Here is a 9040-nt window from a genome sequence, read left to right on the forward strand (position 1 = left end):
AATTAATATAACTTGTTTATTATTTTCCTTTGTTGCATGTTATATTTGGTTTTCGAAAGGACCCCTAATAAAAGGGATTGAGAATTCATACGATTTATGATATAAATATATAGTATATCCGATAACCGCAAACAAAATCTATATCAGACACAGTTAAGCAACAAATGCAACACAAATAAATATAACGAATAACTCAGCAAATAAGAGTCAGAAAACTCTTCAAAAATCTTACAAAAAAACAACAAACTTAAATTTAAAAACAAAAGCGTAAAGTATTAAAGAAATTAAGTAAACAAATTCCATACACAATAACCCAAAACAAAAAAAAAAACAAAGAATGTTTGAAACTAGAAAGAACCGACAACACACCCGAAATCTACAATCTGCAAAACAGCAAACAAAATCTCTCGTCTATATGTATATGAAGAAAATAAGAAAAATGAAAAAAAGATACTTAAATAAAATTTTTAACATTCCAATGAAGTTATTTCTTTGGTGTGCTGTTTTAAACAACAAATTTTCCAAAGTCTTTTTCTCAAAGTGGGAAGGTACGATTTAGTTAGAATATAGCAGCGAGTTTTTTGAAGAACTTAATCGTGAATTAAGGATTCAAGCATAGGCTAAAACCCCAGAGGATCATTTTGTACGTGGCTCTTTGTCAGAGCATTAAGAGAAACTTTTGGTTTTTGATGGAAGTACAAAATTTCCATAATTTTTCTAATTTGGTTTAATTTTCTTCGTCTAAAGTGATTCTAGCCTTAGCAAATTTAAAATCCACGTCTAAGAATCAGCCTCATTAGATCTTTAATATTTCATCTTTAATCATAAATTGTTCGCCTTAGATACTATAGCAAATTTCTTTAAAAACTAAGAAAAGGAATCACTTTAACCAACAGTTTAAAATCCTACAAGCGAGGATTAACTGCTAATTACTATAAACAAAATTGGCTTGGGGTTACTATTCGTAAATGTGTAATAATGTAATAATTATACAACTTTATAATCAAATGATGCTGTTATTTCCGTAGAGTGAAACCAATGAGTTTGGTCATGTCCTTTTTCGAATATTACAGTGTAAGGATGGCCAGAATAAACGAAAAGTTTAAGAAGTTTCTTTTTCTTATTTAAAGAATTTTGACACACTTTAATATATGTAGTAACATATAATTCTCAAGGAATTCTGCAAAATTTCGATTCAAAGGTATTTTCAAATTGCAATAAAAAGAATTATTATAAGGGCGACCAAATTAAAACATTGATTCATTGGATTTTTCTCTCGATATGGCTTAATGTTACACATTACATTCTTAAGGCATGTCTTTATACATTCCAAATTTTAGCTGTATTATTGTCCAACTATTTCACACTAATACATTAATCAATTGAGAATTCGTTAGATACAACAATTTAAAATTCTCAACAATGCGATAAGATAAGGAAATCCCAAAATGAAATTTCTCTTCCATTGAACCTCAAAAAATACTTTCTTTAGAAAGAAGTTCACATCCATTATACACTGCCAGAATGGAAGAAGAAAGTCGAAAACCAAATATGCCATACCAAATATATTCAACTATCATTTTGAAAAGCCTTCAAGTGGGCTGACATTACCAGTTGAATGGCATATTGAAAATTGTATGAATTTCGGATTGGGTGAATGGGTGGAGAATGCAGAACGGTAAATGACAGAAAGGATGGCAAAGGTAACTTTTGAAAATTACTACTATTATTAAGTAGACTTAGTCTACTTTCGGTTAAAGTATTAAAAGCTTAAACTTTTTGGTAATCGATGAAAATTTAGATGCCGACACTTGACTTGAGTGAACTTTATTAATTTCTAATAAGTACTTAATATTTTTGTGCAGTGTTTAATCACTAAGTGATCTTGAGAGAGCCAAAGAGTGTTGAAGGCAGTTAGACAGAGTGAAAGAGAGAAAGAGAGAGTGCAAATAGGCATTCGTTGTTATTTTCTTTATATTCTAATCAGTTGTACGTTTGTTTCTATGATAGCCTTCATAGTATTTGCCCGTTGATTAGATTCAACAGTCAGCAGTTTGCCACTTGCTTTAGTAGCGTTTAAATTTTTCGCGTTTGCGGTTGTTAGCCGGTTGTTCGAGGTGCCCAAAATAACTAAACCCGGTAAAAAAAGAAACCAAGACAACAACCGCCCATGAAATTCTTTTAGTGCTTCTATTTAATATTTAATGCCCACTTGCACTTTGCTCTAGACTCCAGTTGTGTGTGTGTGTTTGTGTCTGTATTTGTGGGTGTGGTTGCGCCCTTGTGCCCTGAAAAAGTAAAAGTGCCATAAATCCCAGGCACTTGATACTGCAAGCGGATTTTACTAAGAAGAATTAGTTTGTTCTAAAGCCCAAAAGTATGCCATAGTGTTTTCTATGTATGTGACCCAATTACAAGATGCACGAACCAGATTATGATTCAGTTTACAGTGAGGAGGAGGAGGAACATGTGGATATTGTCGAAGGTGCCTCAACGCCGCCCTTAATAAACTACGATGAATTTCTAGTTAAAAGTATGGGTGAGTCTCTTTAAGCTTATGCCAACACGATGTACGTGTGGGTTGTGGGGGGATAGACCTGTCTACACTTGTTTCTGCTTATCTCTAGTGTTTGTTATGGCTTTTCAACATTTTTGATATGAGTAAACCTTCTTCTTCTTCCACTCTTTGGTTGGTTTGATAAAAAGCCACTGCGGGCAAAACTTTTGCATACGACAAAACGAAACAAAAACGTTAATGTTAGGCCAAGATATGGCCATAATAAATGGCTGAGTACTTTTAAAGTTGAAACAATGTCGAAGCAATTAATTCTAGGGGAATTTGGACTGCTGCTACTGAAAGGTGGAAACTATTTACATAAGCTGGAAAGCTGTTTGTACTAGATCAATTCATTTTACAGTTACATAGATGTTTATTACAGAGTTTGACTGTAATTCACATTTATTTGACATTAATTTTTGTGGAAAGATCGATATATCAACTGAGATAACGAAATATTGGCAATTGCTAACCCCTACTATGAAAGGGAAACCATTTTTCATTATGTATTAACTATTTTTTAGTCTCTTCGCGTAAACATAATGGTTGTGTGTTGACTAAATGAATCGTCATGTATTTAAACTAGTGCGACCCGTTGCCTCTGTGAATCAACGCGATCGAGCCTCTCATTTCTAAAGCTTTCGCATTACAAATTTCAAAATATGTAATTCTAATAATTATTTTTGATGACTAAAACCAATATCAACAAAAGTGAAAAATTTCTTAAAGATGGCACAAAGATCGTGATTATTAGTCATATTGCATTTAAATTGTTCATCTACATAGCATAAGTCTGAAAGAAAAGATCAGTCAGAACAGTGCAGATTATGAAAGGGCATTGAACCGATATTCAACCCTTTTCATTAGCCCATTCTTCTGGTATACAGTGTTTCTTTAATTAATCATTCACCGTCTTCATAGATTGTTTGCTGCTTTTGGCCCTTTAATTAATTCCAATTCGATTTCAATTAGATTTCAATTCCAACTTCGCCCGCTCTTTCTCTCTGTATCTCACGCTCTCTTGATCACGCTGTTTGCTGTCTTGGTACAATTGACATTGAAACATTTAAAACTGGCCTATGGCTACACAAAACAAAATTAATGATCAAATTCATTTGATTGACAATTTTGAAAAGGAAAATGAGATAAATATCCTTACCAGAACTGTAGTACAATAATTTATGGACTTTTTAAAAACATTTTCACTTGCAAAAGTTTTTTTTGTTTGTTTGTTTGTTTACGTCTTTTTAGAAATTTATTAAAAACCTACCACCTTGGTCTTACTACTATTTTTATATAATGGAATTTATCAAGTTATGAATCCGAAACCTATCTAAGTAACTCAAATAACCGAATTGTAAATAAAAACTTTAAATGGTAATGTTATTGCCTCTGCCAGAAAACAAATCTTTATTTTTTGTTCAGTGTAACGCAACTCATGTTCACGTTTAAGCGCGCACATACCATGATATTCCACTTTGGGCTCTCTCTTTGAGCACAAGGTCCAATTGGAATTGGAATCAGTCACGAGAGCGCAGCCGCGGAGGAAACTTTGTTTTAGCGGAAGAGTTGTCGAAGAAGAATAATGAAAACAAAAAAAATAACAAAAAGTACAAGAAAAAAAACGCAGTAAGAAGCAGAACTCGAAAATTAAGGTAGCCATAAAAACGAAGACGGAAAATAAACGGTTTAAAAAAACGGCCTAATGAGTATTATATTTAACGCCGAAATAAGTGAAGTGAAATCTAAGCCAAGCATAAGGTCAAAAAAGCAGCAACAAATTTTAATTAAGCCACAAAAAATATAAAGTGAAGTTGTTGTTTTTCCTAACAAAAGACGCCGCCGCCAGCAAGTTCAAGGTGTTGCGGCTGTGTGTGTGTGCTCGCGAGTGTGTGTGTGTGCAACAAGTTGTTAAAACAAAACGAAAAGTGCGATTTTGTTATTGGCCAAAAAGTGTTGTGTTTCATTTGTAAAATTTATGTGCAGGCCAAGTTTATGTGTTTTCTGTGCTCACGGATTGAACCCTTTTTACTCCCGAAGCCTTTTTTAACTCTTTTTTCCCTTTTCTTCTTCTCTATGTTCATTCGTATGTACATCATATATATACATTTACACGCATACCAATGCAAGGCAGCGACTGATTCTTTGACTCACAAATTAACTAAGCCAGCAGCAACAACAACAACAATACAACTACTCTGCGTCAGCACCGCTGCTGGCGTCGACAACAAAACTGTTGTCTGTTCCATTGCCATTTTGTAACAGTTTCTGGTTTGGTTTTCTTGTTGTTGTATGTACGATCGAAATTGCCGCCTGTTTCAATAGTCTCCCAACGTTCCGTGTGCCACATTCAACCGGTGTTTGTTTTTGTAATTGCTTTCCGAACCCCCCTCTCTCCAACACCCACCCGCGCTCACAGTCGACGTCCAACCACTCTTCTAAACGTGTGAGAGATAAGAAAAATGGAATTGAACAATTATTTTTTTTATCTCTACAAAATGTGGAAAAAACTGAAAAGTTTTATAAAGTTAAACAATTTCTGGTTAAAAAAAACGAAACGCTTGTTAAATTTAAACAAATGGCAAACAAACAAACAAGAAAACTCATTAAAACGAAAACTCCGTTTAACGGTAGTTTTTTTTTTTTTTTTTTTTTCTCTTTTTTTCTGTCAGTTTCTTCTTGCAATTTTTTTTGGTTTGTTTATTTGCGTTAACTTTTTTGTTTGTTTGTTTGTTTACGTGTTTGTTGTTCGCCTTTGCGCGTGCGCATAACATTGTCTTTAAAATTTGTGGGAAACAACAACAACAACAACAAATTGCAGGTGTCAAATTTATTGTTATTGTTGTTGCCTTTTGCCAGTCAACATTTTTTTGGCAACTTTTTTTTTTATTTTGGCTAGACCACACCTTGTTTTCTCAATAATGAATGCGAGAACACAAGTCCCAAGAAATGGACATGAATGTGGCTAAATCGGCTTTGGAATACCCTTTCTTTTGAAGGAATCACTTTAATACATGATCTGAGCTGCATTTAACGGTATCCTACACATATCCTAAATTCTACACATATAGGATTTTCATGGCTTAAGTCGTAATTATAATTGTGACGCACTGACAAATTATGTCAAATGTTTAACAATCTAAGTAAATTTTTGGCCAGAAAACGAATGTGCTCTTTCTTCTTTCTGAAAAACAGTGTACGCTTCTGTACAACACAAAAAAAAGGTGTGAAAGTGCCAAACAAATAAATAATATTGTCATTGTCAAGTTTCCAGAGTTCGGGCGAATAAATATACATAAATAAAAAAATGCGAAAATTAAGCCATTAAGAGGTGCTCCATGTGATTCTCAACGAAATATACCAACATATGCCAATAAGATACATATATGTACATATATCTACTATAACAAAAATTGTATGATCACCAAAAGATATATATTTATGTATATATATTTTTTTTGGTTTTTACCTGTTGTATACGAAAAAAATTTTATATATTGGATTAAGCGAATCGAACGGATTATATAAAACGAAACACGATTATGGAGCCGGGAATTTTAATCGGTGAGTTTCTGTTAAATATTTAATCAAAAAGATAAAAGAATGCTTTAAAGATTGGGGATATAATACTTTATAATACTTTTTATTGGACCATAGTTACATATTTTTCAAATTATCCCAAACCTATTATTTTCACCAACTGAAAAAGTGGGTATATTAATATAAAGAATAATATAAAAAATATTTTGGAGATTATAATATATTTTGGTAATGTCTTAAATCGAAATTTCGATATGAAGAATTTGCAGTCCTCGGTAGTTCAGTTGTCTAAGTAACTGAACAAGTAACTGGCAACTGAACGGCAGAGGATCTGGGTTCGAATCCCAGCTAGTTATATGCTTGTGAAACATAGTTAGCTTGTTGGCCGGGCCTATCACACCTCATATAAGCCCTTATTTATTTACATAAAGTGTGACTAACAACTCAAAGGCCATAAAGGTTGTGAAAGAGTTTGACACTATAAAATGTAATTGTGGCAGACATGTTGATAGGACTGTTAGCTTAATTGTGTTACCCCTATGTATATATTTTTTTACCCATAAAAATGCACTGGCACGCAAACTGCATGCAGATTAGACGTCTGAAAATAAGTCACCCACTTTACCTGTCATTTAGACCAGAGACAGACCGATTCCACCTTCACTTCATAATTACCTTTGACAATATTTGCTTAATGTCCGTTTACGATCGATTAAATTATGTATATGTTTCCTTGTAGTATTAAAAGGATTTGTCTTTTTTTTTCTTTTATCTATCTACGAAGAAAATATAGAAAGAGTAACCATTTAGTAAATTTTGCTTGCTTAGATCTATAAGATGGATTCTTAAAATCAGGATAAACAGCGCCTTAAAAGTTTGATATTAAGGCAGGTCTAAATATGGGTCATAAAGGGACTACAGTGAAAGCTTCAATAGGCCCAAGTTTTTTAGCATGATATTTATACAAAATCTGTTACCGTGGACGGACGCTACCTTGGCAGGCCCCGGACACTCTTTTTTGTACATTTTTATACCCTTGCAGAGGGTATTATAAAATTGGTCAGATGTTTATAACGCACAGAAGGAGACGTTTCCGACTTTGCATAAAGTATATATATTTTTGATCAGCATGAGAAGCTAAGTTGATATAGCCATGTCCGTCCGTTCGTCTATGCGTATGCGTTTTACTCAGCCGTCTTAAGAGCTATCGGGCTGAAATTTTTTTTGGTGGCTTTTTATTACTACTACTATATCATATGTATATGTAGTTCTAGAAGAAACTTTTTTGCAGAAATTGAAGTACCCCTATGAAATGTACCAATACGATAGTATTGGATATAAAACCTCAGATCCCAAGATTTGAATCTGATCGGATAAATAACACAAGTTACAGTCAATATGTGAAAACAAAATTGTAGTAAAAAGATAAATAAAGTTTTGTTTGTGTATTGATGAATTGAGTTGAAGGGAAAAAAATTTCAAAAAGTAAAAATATTGTTGCCATGGACTGCAAGGGTATATAAACTTCGGCATAGCCGAAGTTAGGTTCTTTAATATTTTAAGAATAATATCTGCTTATTTTTCAAGTGGAAATATGTGAAACATTTTCAGTTTCAAATATGTTATACATAAGAAATTATGAGCAATCATTTAAATAGCCAACGAAGGGGACATTCTCTAAATTCGAAATGAAAAAAAAAGCGCACCCAGGCAAATTAACCCCATTGCAAGATGCAGACATTACTTACATACATATTCACTTACTAGGAAAAGGCAATTACACAGGCCAAAGACAAAGACATACAAAAGAACTCGTGCCCTCATTTCGAATTAATTCTCCCGAAGAATTCTCTTCCAGCTTTCTTTCGCATAAGAGATATATGTATGTACATATGTGTGTGTGTGTGCGACCACATGTGGCACACACCCCGAAAAAAAAGAACAGAAAAAGAACAGAAAAAAAGAAACGCAAAATGCCAAATTCCCCATCTAGTTTCAAGCGGCTCATTTGGTTAAGTACTTAATGATCATTGATCATGATCAGGGGCGTGGCGTGAGTTTTGGTCTCGATAATCATTTGATTTGAGTTCTATATTGGTTGTTTTGGTTTTTGTTCTCGATTTTCCTGCTTAACCCGCGTTCCATACTAATGATTGCCAATCGCGCTCGTAATGCGGGGGCGACCTGGGTTTTGCGTAATTGAGCTTCGATTTAGTTGCTGAACCGCACCAATTTGTATTTGCCTCGTGTCTGTGTCTCTCTCTGTGTGTGTGGTTTTGGTATTTGAATTCGATTTCGGATGCCATTAGCATATCTATCAGTATGTCTGTCCGGTTTGCTCCTCCCTCTCCTCCTCCCCACCACGGCTATTTACCAGCTGCGGTCCCGAGCTTTTGGAATGCATGCACATTTCGATCTGCATCTGCATCTGGCCACATGTGTGTGAGAAATAGAAAAAAAAACACTCCCGCCCCATTAAAATTACTCAAGATACAAGTTGCAATTTGTTATTGCAATGTTGCTCATTTGTTTCCCTGTTGCTCTGCTCTTTAATGGATTTCCATTTGAAGCGCCTGGGAAATGTTTTTTTTTCTTAGTCTAACTATTAAATGATATCATTAACAATCTGATGGCAGCTCGATAAAAAAACTATTGGTAAAAAAGCAAAAGACATCCGTTTCCATAACTTGACTAACTCTGCGCTGGCCAAGATGGTCTACAAACAGAAATGAAATAAATACAAAAATGGTAGAGTATATATTGATAAATTTAAAATACCATTAATAAATAAGTTTGCCTAAAATTGTTGCTCAACTTAAAAATAAAACAAATTCTCCATGAAGAGCTATGATATAGTGACCCCAGCTTGATCGAATTTGGCACAGTAGTTAGTAGGTATAATAAAAAACTGCTATCACTCTTTACCCAATCAATCTGTGCAAC

Source organism: Drosophila willistoni, chromosome 3R (assembly GCF_018902025.1).
Source record: "Drosophila willistoni isolate 14030-0811.24 chromosome 3R, UCI_dwil_1.1, whole genome shotgun sequence".
In the NCBI taxonomy this organism is placed as follows: domain Eukaryota; kingdom Metazoa; phylum Arthropoda; class Insecta; order Diptera; family Drosophilidae; genus Drosophila; species Drosophila willistoni.